This window comes from Buteo buteo, chromosome Z, assembly GCF_964188355.1.
Source record: "Buteo buteo chromosome Z, bButBut1.hap1.1, whole genome shotgun sequence".
Taxonomy (NCBI): Eukaryota; Metazoa; Chordata; class Aves; order Accipitriformes; family Accipitridae; genus Buteo; species Buteo buteo.
This window is the reverse complement of record NC_134204.1, coordinates 47,926,528-47,948,192: the sequence shown is the minus strand read 5'-3', so window position 1 is coordinate 47,948,192 and position 21,665 is coordinate 47,926,528.

Below are 21,665 nucleotides of genomic sequence, written 5' to 3'. Positions count from 1 at the left end.
TAATTACTTGGATAATGGGAGAAAGCACACTCTCAGCAAGTTTACAGATATTATAAAATTGGGAGGAATGGTTGATAAACCATATATTTGTGCTGCCATTCAGAGAGACCTTTACATACTGGAGAAATAGACAGAAATGAACCTCACAAAGTTCAACAAAAGGAAATGCCATGTCTTGCACATGGGAGACAAATAACCTCAGGCACAAATACAGGCTAGGGGCTTAATAGAAAAAAAGGCAACTTGGCAGAGAACGGTATGGAGATCTTCATGGACACAAAGCTGACCATAAGCTAGCAATATGACACCATTGTGATAAAAGGCCAGCAGCCTCCTGCAATGCATTAGGACATAAGTCATCAGCAGGTCAATGGAGGTGGTCCTTCTCCTCTGCTCAGGGTTGGTGAAACACATCTGGAGTGCTGGGCCCAGTCTGAGGTTCTACAGTGCCAGAGAGACATGCATATAGTGGAGTTGAGTCCAGCAGAGAGCCATGATTAAAGGCCTGGACCATCTGACATATAAGAGGAGATTGAGAGAGCTAGCACTGTTCAGCCTGCAGAAGTGAAAGCTCACAGGGGAAAATATTATGATATATATACCTGATGGGGAAGGGAGGAAGGGTTAAGAAGGCAGGGGTAGTAGACCTTCTCAGTGTTGCCCAGTGCCAGGACAAAAGGCAATAGGCACAAAGTGAAATATAGGTGATTCCATTTAAGCACAGCTTCTTTACGGTGAAGGTGGTCAAACACTGGGGCAGACTGCCCAGGAAGGATGTGGAGTCTCTATCCTTGGAGACATGCAGAACCCAACCAGATGCAGCCCTGAGCAACCTGCTCTAGCTTTAAACAAGAGAGTTGGACCAGATGATCTCCAGAGGTGCCTTCCAACTTCAGCCATTCTGTGGATATTTAGCTGCCCATATCAGGAATTGGTTAGCACTAAGTGATTCTTTAATAAGGCTTTAATAAGTGATTATTTAATAATCAACTCAGTGGATGAGTTTTGATGTAGTTATTTTTTTGTTGTTAAATTTGATGTAATATAAAGTCTTTCCTCCAATATGAATGCAAGTTTAGAATCATCTTAAAGCTTAATGCTGTTGTTATACCCTTGTCCTGATCCAATGTCAGGGAAGGTTTCGTTATGATCCCAAGAGATTAAGATACAATTGAGGTCAAATGCTGTATACCCAAAAGGCCTTCTATTATCAAAACTATCAAAAGTAGAAAATAGTAGCAATAGGATAGGATGGAAGAAAAGGCAGAAATCAAGCAAGCAGTCGGGATAGAGTTGCAAGGATAGTCACCACCATGGATCCATGGTGTCCCGTTGTTCCTCAGCCTTCAATTCTTTGGTCGTGGGTGCACACCACAGCCTGTCTCCATGTTTTTTTTATAGGGCATATTCCGATGAGGTATGCACATGCACATTGTTCATGCACTGTTCACAAGCTGCAGATTTTGTCTATCACAGGACCTTTGTGTGATCAACACCAGAAACCACTATCTTATCTCAAAGACTACAGTTTCCATGAGAATGGTAGCCTCCACATTCTTGCATGCTTGTTCAGTCATTTCCTCTCCTGAATGCCTCAGTGGCCTAGTAATTGTCCTTATGGATGGAGGAATGTCCTGCTTAGACAGGCCATCTCAGAGGCAAAGGGCTCCCGATAAGCAGTTCACAAGTCTTGAGATGAACAGCTTGAGATGACAGTCCAGTCTCTCACACCTAAAAATCTTTGAGACAAACAGCTTGAGATAACAATTCTGTCTCTTACAACACCATCTTCAGCAATAACACCCACTTTTAGAGGGTACTTTTTCATATCTTAAGAAAGAAAAATATTTGTGGATAGAGATATTAATAAAATGCTGATTAGCATTAACTGTTAACATAAATTGCAGTTTGCCTTTTCTGAGTCTTGATTTTAATGAATGAATGAATGAATCTTTAAATTTTTTAAATTCATTTAGATTATATATTTTTGTGTACCTGAGACCTGTCCTTCATGGAACCTCGTGACTTAAAATAAAACAAAGGTCTAGAAGAAAACAACTACATTGAAGTTTCCAAGCCATGTCACTGCCTTACTGCATAGTGCCACCTGCTGGTAAATATAATAATTTTGGACTGTTTATGTTTTATTTCAAGTTCTTGCATTGATTATAACACTGAGGAAAAGAAATATGGAAGCAAAATGGTGAACCAACTATACTCTGACCTTTAAAACAATTCTGATTTTACTTTCAATATATATTCTGTCAAAAAAAAAAAAAAAAGGAATATAGTTGATCATACTTTTCCTGGTCTATTGCCTTCTTCCCATGCCCTAAATGTTTTCAATGGTAAATGGAAGGAAATACTCTTTTCTTGTTTTAATTTCACAGATTATTGAAAAAACGGAATTTCCACAAAGTACAATTTCTGCTGAATAGCCATTAAAAAAAAACATAAAAATTTTGATGGATACTCAGTGACCTCTATGACAAATAACTACATCTTTACAGAGATATTTATTGCATTTGAAACTATTAAAGATGCCATTCGTATGCAAGATTACTCTCCAACTTTTGTGTGTCACTGATGTCATGCATGGAGTCATTTTTTATTCTTCTAGAGACCTTTCCACATCCCTTTTGGGATAAACCAAAGTAGATATACAATGATTGCCTATTTTTCCTTCATGTGTGCACATATTTTTGGCTGTATTTTAGCCTTTAGCCATGTTAAATACCAACAAGCAAGAGCTTAGTCACAGTACTCCATCCCCAAAAGATCTTCCAAATTCATGATATCTAAATAGCTTAAAGATAGAGGTAAATCCACAGGACATAATTTCAAAAACAATTCTTAGCATAGCTTAATTTGGCAAGTGTCTGAAATAGCCCTAGAGTTTACACTTCCATCATGCAGCTAAGTACAGAAACCCCTTTCTCCTCAGTTCTTGTTCATATCCACATCATCATATTCCCAGCAACACTGTCCAACTACAAAAACCTTTGGCTTCTCTTGACTTTTTCTGAGGGACATAATCCATAGCCACCCAAACAACAGGATCACTGAGGATGGCATCATCTGATGGATAACACAAAGCAACATGCAAAACACACCTAAAATGCAATCACCTCTCAAAGAATAATGCTTATATCCTGCTTCAGGGGCTTATAATTAGTTTTGATGCCATAGAAAGTGCTTTACTTGCTTAAGTCTGTGAATCTTTTTCTTTGGTATTAAGCTCTTCCCATGTACGTTAACTGGTCCTTAGTCTGCAAGATAATGTCACAAAGGAGAGAGGGGGTGGAGGCAAGGAGACACTTAAGAATAAATATTCCAGTACTGCCTCTGTTTTATAGTAGTGTTCAAGCTTGGGCATCTTAAAACTGCTTCTCCTTTTAAATGTCTATGGTTTCTTTTTTTTTGTAAAAAGGTCTTTATATTTATAATGAATGTCATCCACAAAATGAGTTACCCTCAACTCAGCTAGCAACAGCAAAATTTTAAATAAAATGTGTTCATAATATCCTTATTAATCTTCAAGATAATTCTTCAGTCATTTTCTTCTGCATGTCAAGATGCACCTTTCTGCTAGTTTTGGCTGGGGTAGAGTTAATTTTCTTCATAGTAGCTAGTATGGGGCTATGTTTTGGCTTTGTGCTGAAAACGGTGTTGATAACACAGGGATGTTTTATTTACTCCTGAGCAGTACTTACACAGAGCCAGGGCCTCTTCAGCCTCTCACCCCACCCTACCAGCAAATAGGCTGGGAGTGCACAAGAAATTGGGAGGGGACACAGCTGGAACAGCTGACCCCGACTGACCACATGGATATTACAGACCGTATGACATCATGCTCAGCATATAAAGCTGGGGGAAGAAGAAGGAATGGGGGGGTGGGGGTGTCTTTCGGAGTTATGACATTTTGTCTTCCAAAGTAACTGCTATATGTGATGGAGCCCTGCTTTCCTGGGGACAGCTGAACACCTGCCTGCCGATGGGAATTGGTGAATGAATTCCTTGTTTTGCTTTGCTTGCATGCACAGCTTTTGCTTTACCTATTAAACTGTATTTATCTCAATCCATGAGTTTTCTCCCTTTTCCTCTTCCTATTCTCTCCTCCATCCCACTGTGAGGGGAGTGTGCGAGTGGCTGTGCTCCTTAGTTGCTGGCTGGGGTTAAACCATGACAACCTTGTAAGGTAAATGAGTAAAAAGCCCTCACGTTTTTCTTGAAACGTAAAGGTGACACATCTCACATTCCGAACTAGCTGTGTTACTGGGTGGTGAAATACAGGAGGTGGTTGCTCAGAGGCTGTGGAATCTCCATCCCTGAAAAATACTCAGAACTGGACTGGTCAGGGCCCTGTGCAGTCTTTGACTGACTTTGAGCAGAAGGTAGGACTAGGTGACCTCTGGAGGTTCCTTCCAAATGAAATTATTCTCAGGTTCCTATGCTGAGTTAATTATGTACATTAAAATGATACTCAGTGTTTTCATGCCCAGGGATATTCATTACTTATCAAATGCTAATAATACAAAGAACATAGGTGACATTTTTTAGAAAAAGAAATCACATACTTAAAATATTGCCATTATATCTGACATTTACTCTGAAGCTCAAGGTGCCAAACGCACAGTGATGAGCTTTCCAGGTATTTTACTTGACAGAGGGTATGTTTCAACTCAACAATTATGACCAAATCATTCCCTGATGTTCAGAAAACCAGAGGAGTTTAAAAAATTTATAGAAAAATTATTACTATTACATGTCAGGCTTTACACCGTCTTCTGAAGAGAAGAGGTAAATCAGTTAGTCTGACAGAAAATTACAGGCAGGAACTCTTACTAAGAAGAGATCTTTTCACCCAAAGACCTCTGGAAAATTAGCAAAAGTAGCCAGTTCCTCCATATTCCATGACGTAGTTTGGCTTTTCTAATTAACATTAACAGGCTTGCTTACGTGTACCAATACCATCAAGTCTTCTCTTTATTAAAACTTTTCCAGATAAAACACCTCCTCCCTGTTTCTACTTATCCTTCCCCTGTAAAGTGATCAGAATGACAGCAACACTACTATATTATAAAAAAAGCACCTTTAGAGCATGTAGCAGAAGAACCAAAACCACATATTAAAATGGCTGACTTGGTGAACTTTATGTTCCAGACTTCAATTATTCAGTTTTTATTGCCAGATTTCTAATGACTTTTTCATTTGTGTTTAAATCCCCAGACCCATGCTGTACAAGCAGTTCTGGGGACCAGCTGTTACAGCAATATGTATTTGAGCAGGGATGTTTAGAGATGAACAGAAAATAACATTCCCTTCCTCTGAAAATTCCAGAGATTTAAGAAATTATTCCAGTCTTTACTAGGATGAAGCAAATATTTGACTCAAAGTTTCTTATTCTAAAAACAAAGAGAAAACTACACAAAAATATAAAATAAACAATAACCAGCCATCACTGCACTTTTTTAGATCATTTGAAATTAAAATTATTCCCAAACCATACCATCAGTGTAAACCTTGCCTTCTAATATGCAAAAGCTTTCCTAAACATTAAACCTCAACTGTCCTTCAAAACCTTTTTTGCTGTCAGAGTGCTTCTAAGTAAAATCATTACCACTGGAATAGAAAATAGGTCTCTTACATCTCCTGAAAACACCATCCCAAGACAACTTCCATTTCATTCTCTGCTGTTCTATAGGATGTGTGTGTGGTGGGTTGTTTATCTTTTGAACACTGTAATCCTATGTGGAAGCAGAAGTCTCTGCTTCCTTAGTGGTATCTGGCCAAGGACCTTTTCAGTGCAAAAGGGAAAATAAGTAAAGAAGGAAGCCAAGAACAAGAACATACAGAGTGGCATGAGTGGATTTGCCATCAGCAACTGGGGTTAGACTGGGGGTTTACGTGCTCCTGGCCTGTGGTGTCAGCTACTGGAGCGAGTGAGATCTCAGCCTTAGCCACTGGGGTGGGAACAGCATTTCTCCCAAAAACTAGCCACTGGGAGAGACGAGGGTGCATGAGGCGAGTGAGGGGCTCAGTGCTGGTGGCTGGAGCAGGACCCTGGGTCACAATCCATATGCCTGGTGGTGAACACTTAGTAATTTAGGGCATAACTGTTAAGGACTAAGAGTTCTGTGTATATAGTCATAGCTAGTGGTGATGTGTGGGAAAGAACCATTGGCATGAAGTATGTTCTTAAAGAGCGCTAATCAAAGAAAACTTTGTTTTAAAGTCTAGAAGTCCTGGATTTATCAGTCTTCTAAACACACCTATTATGAATGATCTCTGATTCTCTAACTGATATATACATACATGCATACACACAAATATGTGTATATATATATACACAACACATACTCAGTTGCAACATTTCAACTACTGAAGAAAATGTATGCTTATTGGAAATGGGAAAAAAATGTGACAAAGAGTGAATTTGATTCACACAGTTTGGGAGATACAGGTTTTTCTTCACTTCTAAAAAAAGCCCTTCCTAACCAACCAGCTAACATAGCCAAACAGACTAAAAGCAGTACAGAATGAAACCTATCCCAATGGTTACAGCCATTAGTTTTCTAGAGTTAATTTGGCTTTCTTCCTAAACTACTGATGTAGAGCCCAGAATTTACTGTCACTATACTTGTATCTTTCAATCAGTGATACAGAGATTTATTCTGCACCACCTCTACAGACTGAAGCAATGCTGCTATAACCACATTCTTGAACTGTGTGCTAAAAAATGCTTGTCCTCCCTGTGCCTTTTTTAAATTCCATCATTTGACAAGAACTTTCTCTACTGTCTGATACAAAGTATTTTATTATCATCAACCTTTTTCTTCCTAAGCAGTCTAACTGCAAGGATTATCTGTTCTAGGATTTTGGCTGTGCACTAATTGTCATGTGTGCAAGGGCTATGCAAACTCTTTAAAATTTCATTTGCAAAAAGAACCCTGTAGTTTTGCTTGCAGGGATTAAAAGTAAACTCTCTCCTGAAGGTTCACTCTGAGGTTCAACTGCAGGTTACACTTTGAGTTTCAACTGTAGGTTACATTCAGTTTTGTCTTGTTAGTTTTAATTTAGCCACCATTCTGTTCCTGGCTTGCTCTGGTGGCTGTAAAGAAAAGATTAGCAGTGCTCAGAAATGCATACAACTTTATAAAAATAAATGTGGGCTTTGTATAAGCAGTTTGCATTAGCGGTTGAAGACATCACAGTAGATAGGAACAGCACAAAAAAAGGTAGCCAATAATAATTTACAGTACTTCTTCTGTTTCCTGTTAAATTCAATGCACAAAAATGAAAAATTATATTCAATGAAGAGGCAAACCTATAGTAAGAGACAACATGAAATTGTATTGTTCCCAGGAATTGCTTCAGGATATATTCCGAATCAGATCAGTTCAATGCTTCAAGGAGAGCAAATCAGTTTAGTCACTATACTACCCAGGGAAAGAATGTAGCATATGTTATCCCAGATCTTCTGGGCCATGAATACAAAATATGGACACAGCTAAACCTGACATCCTCTTCAGACCCTATAACAGAAAAAAAAAAAAAAAAAAAAAAAAAAAATCTGCTACTCTTAAGTACAAGCACAAAAATGTTGGTTTTTTTTTTTTATTTTAAGCTGAAAGAAATTTTTCCTTCTCCAAATATATTTTACTCTGTATTTTTCCAAATTTCTCTCCAGGTTTTCACCATCACTCTCCTTATTACTTACTACCCTCTACTAACATATTGAGTTGTGAAATATCCATTTCTTGTACCTGAGGCTATTCAAGTTCTTCCTTTTCTGTTCTACATATAACTTAGTGTGGATAACAATGTCAGCCTGAGATTGCTCTTTTATCCTACTGGCCAGTACACTTACTGAATTAAAAAAAACAGTGCTGTACCAGCTGTGTATACCTGCTTTACCTATAACAGCATGCTTTATATGAGCTGTATAATCCTTCTCTAATAAGCATGACAGAGAGAGGAGAGATGCTAACCAAGTAAAAAACCTGTGGCTTAGATAACTCATTAAAATATTTTCTGATTATAGGCCAGCACTAGACAGAATTAAAATTCAGTATTAGAAAATATTCTGGTGTCAGTATTGATATGACTCAGCATACTTGCTCTGGACACAGATCAATAGTAAATACCAAATTCACAATCACTTTAAGCCCAGTTTATTACTTGCTGCAGGATTCATTGCAACAATCTTCTCAGTTCCACAGATGGGCTCTGTGGCTTTTCTTTCCCAGTCAGACACAAGTTCAGCCTGTCTGAGCCCTTCTTCACCTGGGTCTGAAGTTTCCCCAAGGAATACATGAATCCCATTTTTCTTAGCATAGTTCTGTTGCCTCAGGGCCAAAAAAGTGCCTATGTCCCCTGATCTCCATGCCAGTGGGGCTAACACTGCATTCGTCTACATCTCTGGGACACCCTAAACTTTGTCTATGTGTCAGATACCTAGCACACAGATTTCCATTGATCTCATCACCAGTTCAGCTGCATCAGTGCTAATTGAGCCGTCGGTAGATATTTTGGAGGCTGGTGGAGACTAAGGAGTCTGTACTAGCAGCCTTACAGCTACTTTTGAAATAGCTGAAGGAGCACAGTTCTGAAGAGCTCTCTTGCTGCAGTACCTGAATGCACATAAGGCCTGAGAGAGATTATATCCAGTACTAAACTCTAGCAATGAGAGAGCATTCCATTAGATTCAGCAACGAATATTTAAATGCTGTTTGCTGCTGTAAGATACAGTTGACCTGCACTGGAGATAAAATTCTGCACTAAAGCCAAGTGCCTGATCAAGCAGGAGAGGAAAGTAGATGGACAGTATACAGCAGAGATTATTACTGCTCTTTACAACAGCAGATGCATTCACTCTCCAGAGTAGCAATATCACAGAGGTGCAATGATCCCCAGATGGAGTGAAGATAAGCTCCTGGTTTCTTTTGTATAAGTCTCATTAGGAAGACCATTTTGCCACACTATTTATCATCCTGATGGGAATGACTTTTCTGTGTGCTCTGAGTAACAATAAAATCAGGACATGAAGCCAAAGGAGAAAAAATATCTATGATACTAGCATCCTATGTCCTTTCCTGTACCCCAGTATTTGGAGAAACACAGCTAAACTCTGTTTTCATCTTCAAAGCATTCAAATAGCATTATCTAATTAACTTAAATACCACCCTCTTAATAGGCTTCTTATTAAGTGGACAATAGGGCTTGTCTTCTATGTGCTAGTGTCTCTCCCTCAGCGAAGGCTCCATGAAGAAAAGAGGTGATTGCAACCTTTTTAATCTAACCAAATTAATGATATAAGATATCATATGGGGGTGCACATTTTCCTGATCTTGTATAAATTACCATAAAATTACTATAAATGTGTACATAAAAGCTATGTAATTTTTTCTCTCGGGTTTTTGGATAATAATGTAATTGGTTCTGTTTACTGATAAGTAGGATGCAACGGCAGTGAAGTATGGAAGGAACACCAGCAACAATCTTCCGTTTGTCTTCCAAACACAAATTTTCTGCTCCCAACTCTGTTTTATGGAATAGAGAAAATGGTGTTATCAGGAGTTATTTTGAAATTGACTGTGATAACTCATATGGTAACTCTGCTATTACTGCTTGCCACCACTGCAATTACACTCTGCCATGATATATCTTCTATTTATATATAATTTAGAAAACCAATGACAGATAAATAATGTATCTATCTAAACTGTTCAAGAGTAAAGGGTTGAAATACACATGCAAAGAAAATAACTTCATAAAAAATGCTAGAGGGTGCTGGATACTGTAAATCTTTCTTTACATTCATTGTAGGTACAGCCAAACTTTTGAAGCCATGTGTCCTGGTTTCAGCTGGGATAGAGTTAACTGTCTTCCTCGTAGCTGGTACAGTGCTATGTTTTGAGTTCAGTATGAGCAGAATGTTGATAACACACTGTTGTTTTCAGTTGTTGCTAACTAAAGTTTAGTCTAAAGTCAAGGATTTTTTCAGTTTCTCATGCCCAGCCAGCAAGAAAGCTGGAGGGGCACAAGAAGCTGGCACAGGACGCAGCCAGGGCAGCTGACCCAAAGTGTCCAATGGGGTATTCCATACCATGTGACGCCACATCTAGTATAGGAACTGGGGGGAGTGGGGGTGGGGGGATCACCACCAGCGGACTAACTGCGCGTCAGTCAGCGAGTGGTGAGCAATTGCACTGCGCATGATTTGTGTATTCCAATCCTTTTATTATTGCTGTTGTCATTTTATAAGTGTTATCATTATCATTATTAGTTTCTTCTTTTCTGTTCTATTAAACCGTTCTTATCTCAACCGAGGAGTTTTACTCCTTTTCCCAATTTTCTCCCCCATCCCACTGGGTGGGGGTGGGGGGTTGAGTGAGCAGCTGTGTGGTGCTTAGTTGCTAGCTGGGGTTAAACCACGGCACCATGGAACATGTAACAGGCTTCAAACCATCAAGAAATATTCATTTGTCAACAATGAAGCTAGTAGCAAAACTCACTCCAACTTCAGTTATCAGAATTTCCTCCAAGTTCTCCCACGTAAGATGGCTTATGGCAATTACAACCCAGTCATTGGGTACAATCTAAGACAAATATTTTGAACAGAAAACATCATCATAGTCCAGAAATGGATTAGTGAAAACGCTGACCTTTTGCAATGCTGTCACATCCCAATTTCTCAGGATGATGACTCAGGTTCACCAATTCCCAGGTCAGGATTGTAATGAACGGGTTAACTTTGTTCATGAAATCGCATGTGGGGGTAGGGACATTCTTCGCTTATCTAAAACCTGTAAAGGTAGGGACATTCTTCACTTATCTAAGACCATAAGTATCCAGTTGAGTAGACAATCACATACTGATGATTAGCATGAATGGGACTTGAGTCACATAAAGAACAGCTGAGGAAGACTTCGGCCTTCATCCCAACAACCACCAGAAGCCAGATTATGACCACCTAACAACTGATGGCACAAGATACAGAAGATACCAGCCAGCTGTCAGGTATCAGGGACTAAAAGACTGTATAAATAAAGAGACCCTTCCCCAGTTTTGGTGCAAGCTTGTGGCGGAGCATTGCCTCCCCGGCCGCCCAGCGCTGTTTTGCTCTCTTATCGCTTGCTAATAAATTCGATTTTTTTATCCAATACAAATTGGCTCCTCCAATTTGTCATGAGCGTTTATAACAAATTTGGTGCCGTGACTTGGATCCAGGTTCTTTGGTGCAGGCCTTTGCAAGCGGGGAGACGCCCTATCCCCGGATAGCCCCATCTTGAGGAGGTGCCGCCGCCACACCCTGGACCCACGAACCCCTCTAAATTACGATAACTGAGCAAAAGAACCTGCAGGACCCCTTAAATTTTGTGCACGAAGACCAAACAAAGACCCCAGGAGTGGGTAAGTATATAAATTGTGAGCCGTTTGGTTGGGGTGGTTATCCCGAGGTGCGACTGTGTGAGAGGTCTCTCTGAGATCATGCGAGTGCGGACCCTCCAGTAGTGCAGTTCTCGTAGCCCGCGAGGGAGCGAGTCACGACCGAGGGGAAGTGAGTATGTGTGTGGATAAGGGCACCTCAGAAGATGGGGCAGAGGAAAGCAAGCCCTCTGGACTCATAAAAATAAGGAGGAAAGATAAGTTACCAAACATACCCCCAGATAGTCCCCTAGGCCTGATGTTAAGATACTGGGACAGTTCACCAAAGAGAAAGGATAAGTCTAAGGAAAAGATGATTAATTATTGTATTGAGATTTGGGCTGGGAAACCTCTCAACAATCCTCATGTACTCTGGCCCGTGTTTGGGTCCTCTAAGGATTGGGCGTGTCAACAATTAAACATATGGATAAACAATAAGAGACCACCAGCCAGCCCAGAGGACAGTGAATATGCTACAAGCAAAGAATTTATTTTTGGGCTCCCTGGCCAGCTGCAGCTGTTTATTTTACCCGTAATTCTGCACGCGAAGATCCGAACGAAGACGACAGAGTCGTAAGTATTTAAAGGAGCATACCGTTCAGTTGGGTGGGATTCGGTTGCCTGTGTGTGTAAGAGTGTGTGTGTGTAACGGAACTTAGTTCCGAAGCGATTGTGGAGGTCTTCTAACCGCGGTTCCAATCTCCCGCGAGGGACTTGGCCGGTGAAGGACCGAAGCGATTCCTATAGGATTCATGGGTGGGTGATAGGTCCTAAACCCCCTACAAGACACTCTTACCGGTGACCAAGGGCTGTAGGAATTGCCACAGTAAAATTCCTAGGTGGGTCAAACAAAGTCAAGAACCCAGGACCAGAAAGAAAAGAGCAAATTACCAGATATACCAACAGAAAGTCCACTAGGGACAATGATTCAAAATTGGAATGAAAAGGAAAAAGTAAATTAAAAATTCATTCAATATTTCATGGTTGAATGGCCAAAGAAACCTTTAAGACCACATGTCTTTTGGCCTGTTTTTGGATCTTTTGAGGAATGGGTTTGCCAAGCCTTAAATATATGTTAACTCAAAGGAATCTTTTAATCAGGAGGAAAGTGATCATACAGAATTATGGATTTGGACTTCACGTCCTTTTCCAACCTCAATATTTATGAGAAGTTTGAGGAAAAAGGAGATAAAAACAAAAAGGGGAAAGAAAAAGATGATAAATGAAAACCACTAGATAACTTACCGCCTCCATATTTTAATAATTCACCTCTTGCGGCGGTTCCCCCTTTGGCGGCCGTAGTACCTCCACCCGTAACACCGACGTCCCTGCCTCCATCATCAACAATGCCGGAATTAGAAAAACCTCCGGCTTCATGTACAAAAAGTGAAACCGCCACATCTGAGGGAGCCTTCTTGTATCCCTTACGAGAGGTAACCCTCGGAGACAATCAAGGAGGCATTGAGTTTGTGGCAGTCCCATTAAATACCACAGATGTAAAAAAAAAAAAAAATTAAGAAAGAAATGGGGACCCTACTAGATGATCCCCTCAGAGTGGCTGAAAAACTAGATCAATTCCTAGGTCCCAATGCTTATACCTGGGAAAAAATACAGTCTATTTCAGAGATTTTATTTACTACTGAAGAAAAAGGAAAGTTACATGTCAGTAGTAAGAGCAAAAGGGAAACCTTTTAAAGTCCTTAGTGATTTACTTTTGCTCCCTAAGGCAGAATACAATTTATCAAGAAGGGATTTGATTCTGAAATTAAACTTAAGCATTCAAAGTCAAGGAGAACGGTCCAGCTCCGTGCAGTCGCGGCGGAGCCGGCGCTGCAGCAGCAGCAGGCGAAGTCCTTTGCTGCAGCCGCAACAGCAACAGCAGCAACAGCGACGGCCGCGGCGGGGGCAGCTCCCCCTCAGCAGCGGCCGCCGCCTCTCCTCGCGCCGCGAGGCGATAATTGAAGTCAACTATGTGAACAACCAAAGAGAGGGGGGCTTTCTGTGCGACTGCTGTATCGCTATCGATGAAAACAACAATTGAGATGGACTGTGCTACCACAAGGGTTCACAGAGTCACAAATCTATTTGGACAAACTTTAGAGAAAATTTTAAGATTTCATTTTACTCCGAGAGGTAAAGTTATTACAATATGTAGACGATCTATTAATAGCAGGAGAAACTGAAGAAAGAACCCGAGAAACCACTATTAAATTGTTAAACCTCCACAAACTAAAAAGGAAATTCGACAAATATTGAGATTACTAAGATATTATAGACCATGGCTTGAAAGCTACAGTGAAAAGGTGAAATTCTTATGTGAGAAATTAACTAATAACCAACTTAAATGGTCTACAAAAGATGATCAGAAATTAGAAGAAATAAAAAGGACATTAATACAGACACCTGTATTAAGCCTCACAGATCTAAAAAAAAAACAACAAAAAAACCAAACCAAAACAAAACAAAAACAAAACAAAACAAAAACAAAACAAAACAAAACAAAACAAAACAAAACAAAAAAAACACAAAAAAAACCCAGCCTTCTTTATCTCTTTGTGAATAGTCCTTGCTCAAGACTGAGCAGGAATTAAGAAACCTGTGGGGTGTTGTTCTAAGTTACTTGATAAAAGTGTATACTCCACATAATGTCAGAAGTGTTTACAACAGAAAGTGGAAAAATGGCTAACAGATAGCCAGATCCCAAAATATGAAGCAATATTGATTGACTCCCCTAATTTAAAACTGAAGATAACCTCTGCTCAGAATCCAGCATATTTTGTTTGGAGAACCATCAGAAAAATTACAACATAACTGTTTAAAGGTAATTGAGACCCAGACTAAAGTGCGACAATAACCTAAAACCTGTGGAATCAGGACCTCTAAGCCCATCATGGTCAACTCAGGCTTGTGAGCTGTATACCCTATATATGGCCCTAAAATTATTAAAAAACAAACAAACAAGCAAAAACCCCCTACATTTACAGATTACAAAAATACATATGTAGTTCACACTTTTGGAAGGATTTGGAAGGACAGGGGTTTGATTGATGCTCAGGGGAGGAATCTTGTACATCGGGAATTGGTGACAAGGGTTTTGGGAACATTGGGAGAGCCAGGAGAGATGGCAGTGGTGCATGTGGGAAGACATAGGGGGAGATTGGATTGCTGAGTCAGGGAGAGTGGTTTGTCGGATGGAGAGACCTGAGGGGCAGCCCTGGGGACTCGGGTCACTAGAGTTAGCATGGTAATTTTCTTTGTGTTTCTATGTGGTGGTTCTGGGAAAAGAGTATGTTGCTCTGCTGTGGAGCCTCTGTGCCAGAGAATTGTGTTTTGCTTCTGGGTATTTGGGGTTGCCAGTGAACTATTCTTGTTGGCAGGTTGATGGGAGTGTAAGCATACAGTCCTGTGTTGGTGCTTGGTTGTGTTTATGGACAAAATTGGAAGACTTTGCTAGCTATCTGAAAGGTAGTGCTCATTTCAAGTGGTTAAAAAAAAAATTAAAAAAGTAACTGTTTCAAACTGTTTGCTTGCTCCTTGTTTGATTTAGAGAAGGACTGTGAGCGATTAAGGTAGAGACCAATTCGTGTGGCTGTTGTGTGTTGTCTCGCAGGTATTTGTAACAACATCTTTTTCAAATGTTGACTACATCTTTTTCAAATGTTGACTATTTTGGTGGTTGTTGTTGTACATATTTTGAAAATATTTCATTGAATTTATTGAATGAATGAATGAAGATTTGTGTATGCACAGGGCTGCTTGGCTTGTCAGTGGTGAATGTGGGACAGTATCTATTGGGAAGTTGCTTATGAGATATAACATGTGGAATGCTAATATGCAGAGATGTGCTGAGCCCTGGTAGCATTCATGACATTTTAAAAGTCGGTCGACAAGCAGCCACAGGAAAGAAAAAAGAGCGGCTTGCAGACCTTTTGGGGAGGTACAGGTTGATTTCGCTGAGTTGCCCAAAGTAGGCAGGATAAAATATTTATTAGTAATAGTAGATCATTTAACACAATGGGTAGAAGCTTACCCTGTAGCACGAGCTACTGCACAGATGGTAGTAAAAAAAAAAAAAAACAAAAACAAAAAAACCAAACCAAAACAAAACAAAAAAAAACAAAAAAAACTTTATTAGAATACCTAATACCCAGATATGGGATAATCCAGTACATTGACTCTAATCAGGACACACATTTTACATCTAAAATTATTATGTCAATCATTAGACATTCAGTAGGAATATCACACCCCGTGACATCCACAAAGCTCGGGGAAAGTAAAAAAAAAAAAAATAAAGAATCAAACAATCAAACAACAACTGACTAAATTGATGATTGAAACACAGATGCCCTAGACAAAATGCTTACCATTGGCACTTTTAAATAACTAAACCACATAGTGAGACTGGATTATCCCCATTTGAAATGTTATATGACATGCCCTATGATATGCAATGCCCAGCCAATTACCCTACTTTAGATTAAGATAGTATTAACCCTTATATTGTTCAGCTGATGAAAAGGAGAGAGAGATTGCGGAAGAAGGGAATGGTGGTACAGAGGCCACCCCTAGATATATCCATACATTCAGTAAAGCCAGGTGATATGGTATTAATCAGAGCCTGGAAAGAATCCTCTCTCACTCCTAGGTGGGAGGGGCCCTTTCTTGTTTTACTTACCACAGAAACTGCTGTCTGGACTGCAGAACGAGGATGGACACATGCCTCGCGGATTAAAGGACCTTTACCTAGAGACCAGTGGGAAGTAGCAAAGACTTCAGAGGACTTAAAACTAGTGATAAGGAAGAAAAAGAAACTGCATGAATGAATAAATCCTTTTGGAAAAATGGTAAAACCTAGTTTATACCAGTGGGTCCAGGTATCACCTGGAGATAATTTACAGGTGGTGAACTTTACTCCTTGGCGTACAGAACGGATACCTTATCAAACCTGTAGAGCTGATATATATAAATTAACAGGAACTTCTAAGTACTTAGCTTTTTATTGTGAAGTGGAGACTGAAGTCCCTAGACCACCGGAATATTTTAGCGAGATTCCGTGTTTAAAGCATCGTAACCACAACCATTGGAGTTGGGTGTTTTGTAACTGTGTAAAATACGGTCAGAAATGGTATTGTAGTTCTAAAAGGAGACATTATTATTGTATAAAGTGTCGAGGGTATCAATTCCCCCGTGGAGACCAATTGAATAGAGTGGAAATTAATAGACTAATTTGTGGGTGGGAATTATTAGTACCTGAAACCTGGGAAGTATATGAGAACGATCGGCCTGAAACTATAAGGCGGTGTGCTATCAGATTCGCGTGGAAGCGAGCTAGACGTATCACTAGAATGGCTTCTACTCTTAAATAAAATTTGTGTAAGGAATGCTGGTGGACACACTGCAGGTACAGCCACCCATTTAGGGACAGCTGTACACAGTGTACCCAAAGGAGAAGGGGACTAAACACGTCTGCCTTACGGGGGGCGGGGGGTAACTACAGGAAATCCCTAACCAACCCGTAGCTCCTATAACCCTGAATCCTGCGAGTGTCTTATCATTTCCCAGGTAATATAAAATATTCTGCACAGTTCCCGGGGAGGGACTAAATCCCATAAGGGCTTTGCAAGTGGAAAACATGCCCTTAAGAAGTACAACTGCTGCCGAGAAGATGAGAAACCTCGCTGCTCCAGGCACTGGAGTAGGCGAAGTAGGCAGAGGCGTACGGAAAAGGGAGTGTGAGTACACCATGAGATCATTGGCGGGTAATAGCGAGAAACAGACACTTCGAGAGGAAGAATGGACTCTGGGAGCCCGACCAGGTATGCCCTGGCAGAGATAATCGGGAATTGACATCGACACCCATTGGTGTTCCTTGGGAAACCCCACCAGCAATCCGTGTTTGGATGATGTTACTGTGGTATTTGCTTGTTGGGCCTATGGTATCTGGCAATATCAGCCATCAACCCTTCAAATGGTCACTAATACAACTAGAACACTCAGTTGTCATACAAAACAGAATTACCCCAGGCGCTCCCTCTTTCACGGCCCACTTAAGTTCCCTAGTAAGGTCATACCATGGATGGGCCCCCATTGATGAGAATACTTGCAAATATACAATTATTACAAAACAGACGAGGCTTAGACCTCATGTTGATGCAGCAGGGGGGGGTTATGTACAGCCCTATGGGAGGAGTGTTGTATATATGTTGACCATATTGGAATAGTTAGAGATACAATGGCCAAGCTACGGGAGGGGTTAGAAAAACGGAAGAAAGACTGGGAAGCACAACAGAGCTGGTTTGAGTCTATGTTTAATTATACACCCTGGTTAACCACCCTATTGTCAACTATTGCAGGACCTCTTATTTTGTTGATCTTATTTTTGACTTTTGGGCCATGCATTTTTAATAAGTTGATCACTATTGTTAAAGGGCGCTTAGAAGCTGCACACAATGCTGCTACGAAAACAATATGAACAAATCGAGGATGAAGGAATTACTCCTATCCTCGGGCGGGCAAAAGAAGCATTAGATCGATTTAATGAACAAAATCAGGATAAAATAGAAAAGGGGGGGATTGTAATGAACGGGTTAACTTTGTTCATGAAATCGCATGTGGGGGTAGGGACATTCTTCGCTTATCTAAAACCTGTAAAGGTAGGGACATTCTTCACTTATCTAAGACCATAAGTATCCAGTTGAGTAGACAATCACATACTGATGATTAGCATGAATGGGACTTGAGTCACATAAAGAACAGCTGAGGAAGACTTCGGCCTTCATCCCAACAACCACCAGAAGCCAGATTATGACCACCTAACAACTGATGGCACAAGATACAGAAGATACCAGCCAGCCGTCAGGTATCAGGGACTAAAAGACTGTATAAATAAAGAGACTCTTCCCCAGTTTCAGTCCGAGCTTGTGGCGGAGCATTGCTAATAAATTCAATTTTTTTATCCAATACAAATTGGCTCCTCCAATTTGTCATGAGCGTTTATAACAAGGATTAAGATGAAATGACACCAGTGATCCTTTAACTCACAAAACTGAACTTTTATTTGCTCACAACAAGAATTGGCATGAAACTATGTCAGTAAACCATGTAACATGTGCTAACCATACGTCACCAAACATATACTACAGGTCTTGCTTATTTGGGGATCAATTTGGGGAAGAAAATAAGGAGAGCCCTCCCATTGAGTCATGAAGTTCAGAGTGGACCCCCCTGCTTTCTAAACTCCTTCTCAGAGAGGAGCCCAGGGGCAGCTGGATCTACTCCTAGCCCCAGACTTGGTCAGTGGTTCTGTGTCTTAAAGGGATGAGGTGTACGGATTGTGAAAAAAAAAAGAGAAACACAGAGAGAGAGAGAAAGAGAAAAAGAAAAGAGAAAGATTTCACCGGCCCTGGGTCCAGTGTTGGTCCAGTCAGTGTAAAGGTCCAGTTCCAGAGAGTACACAAACACATGGGGGCTTCAGTTTGTGTCCTTTTATCACCTCCTTACCCCTCCTTCATGTGGGCACTCGAACTCATTAGGCTAATTAGGTGTCATGCACAGTTCCTGCTTCCAGAACCTTCAGGCAATGGCTTGGTGAGTTTGGGGGTTGTTTGGAGAGTAACTTCTCCCTCCCTGCAGGCATGACCCTTGTTTGATCTTTAGCCATGCACAGTGAGCTGCCCCACTCAGCATGTCAGAACAGGGAACTGCACACCCTCTGACACATACTCCACAGCCTGTGGCTGACCGATTTCTTACCTGTGGTGTTCATTGTTATGCAGCGTTGGTTGTTAGGCAGAACTTGCCCCCCACAATGTTTCCGACATTAACTCTTTAAGTCTCTCACAACTGTCTCCTCCCTGCCCCCCTATCAATATTTAAGATTGACTCTTCTTTATCAGGACTTGAACCTGAAGAAGGATTAGCCATACTTAATGGCAATAATCTCTCCCCAGCCTATAACAGGCATGGTTATATGAACATATATGTTATCATGGGGTATATGAGGCTATGCAATAACCAGTATGCTATATCTAGCTCTTCAAGACAGGCAGTTGTTGAAGAGCTTTTGCGACTAGTAGACTGAAGCCCACATGTTGTGTATGCATGGACAAACTTACCTCTGTTTGACACAAAGGGAGAGTTTTTTCACAGCCTTCAGAAAAGGGAAAGGGTACAGGGGACAATACTGGAACAACAACACATACACCTCCTACCTCCTCACCCTAACTGTGCAGTAGGATACATATGACTTAGTCGTCATCACAGAAACATGGTGGGACAACTCCCATGACTGGAGTGCTGCAATGGATGGCTACAAGCTCTTCAGTAGGGATAGGCAAGGTAGAGGGTGCGGTGGGGTGGCTCTCTGTGTTAGGGAGTGTTTTGACTGTACAGAGCTACACAATTGTGATAACAAGGTGGAGTGCTTATGGGTGAGGATGAGAGGGAAGGTCAATAAGGCAGATATTGTGCTGGAATTCTGTTATAAACTACCCAACCAGGTTGAAGAGACAGATGAATCATTCTACAAGCAGCTGGCAGTAGTGTCAGAATCGTGTGCCCTTGTTCTTGTGGGGGACTTCAACTTTCCAGACATCTGCTGGAAGTACAACACAGCAGTGAGTAAACAATCTAGGAGGTTTCTGGAGTGTGTGGAAGATAATTTCCTGACACAGATGGTAGGTGAGCCAACCAGGGGAGGAGCCTTGCTAGATCTACTGTTTACAAACAGGGAAGGACTGGTGGGAGATGTGATGGTCGGAGGCTGTCTCAGGCTTAGTGACTGTGAAATGATAGGATTCTCAATTCTTTGTGAGGCAAGGAAGGTGGTCTGCAAAAACAGCACCATGGACTTCCGAAGGGCAAACATTGGCCTCTTCAAGGCACTGGTTGAGAGAGACCTTGGGAGAGGGTCCTGAAGGACAAATGGGTCCAGGAGAGATGGACATTCTTTAAGAAGGAACTCTTAATGGCTCAGGACCAGGCTATTCCCTTGTGCCGCAAGATGAACCACCAAGGAAGACGACCAGCCTGGCTGAACAGGGATCTTTTGCTAGGACTCAAGAAAAAAGGGAGAGTTTATCATCTCTGGAAGAAAGGGCAGGCAACTTGGGAGGAGTACAGGGATCTTGGTAGGTCATACAGAGAGGAAATTAGAAAGGCAAAAGCTCAGCTAGAACAAAATCTGGCCACTGTTGTAAGGGACAACAAAAAATATTTTTAAAAATATGTTAACAGTAAAAAGAATCCCAAGGAGAATATCTATCCTTTAATGGATACAGAAAGGAACATTGCCAGCAGAGATGAGGAAAAGGCTGAGGTACTTAATGCCTTCTTTGACTCAGTCTTTAATAGAAAGACCAGTTATCCTCAGGGTACTCTGCCCCCTGAGCTGAAAGGCAAGGAGCAGAATATACCCCCCTTAATCCAAGAGGAAATAGTTAGTGACATACTACACCATCTGGACACTCACAAACCTATGGGACCAGATGGGATCCATCCAAGAGTACTGAGGGAACTGGCAGAGGTGCTTGCCAAGCCACTTTCCATCATCAGTGATCCTGGTCAACAGGGGAGGTCCTAGAGGACTGGAGGCTTGCCAATGTAACACCCATTTTCAAGAAAGGTCGGAGGGAGGATCCAGGGAACTACAGGCCTGTCAGCTTGACCTCGGTACCGGGAAGATTATGGAACAGTTTGTCTTGAAAGCACTCCATGGCAAGTCCAGGACAAGCAGGGGATCAGGCTCACTCAGCATGGGTTTACGAAAGGCAGGTCCTGCTTGGCCAACCTGATCTCCTTCTATGACCAGGTGACCCACCCAGTGGGTGAAGGGAAGGCTGTGGATGTTATCTACCTCAACTTCAGCAGACCTTTGACACTGTCTCTCACGGCATACTCCTTGAGAAGCTGGCATCTCATGGCTTGGACAAGTGTACTCTTTGCTGGGTGAAAAACTGGCTGGATGGAGAAGCCCAGAGGGTTGTGGTGAATGGAGTTAAATCCAGTTGGCGGCAGGTCACAAGTGATGTTCCCCAGGGCTAAGTTTTGAGGCCAGTTCTCTTTAATAGCTGTATCAATGATCTGAATGAGGGGATCGAGTGCACCCTCAGCAAGTTCACAGACGACACCAAGCTGGGAGGCAGGGTTGAGCTGCTTGAGGTTAGGAAGGTTCTACACAGGGATCTGGACAGGCTGGATTGATGGGCTGAGGCCAATTGTATGAAGTTCAACAA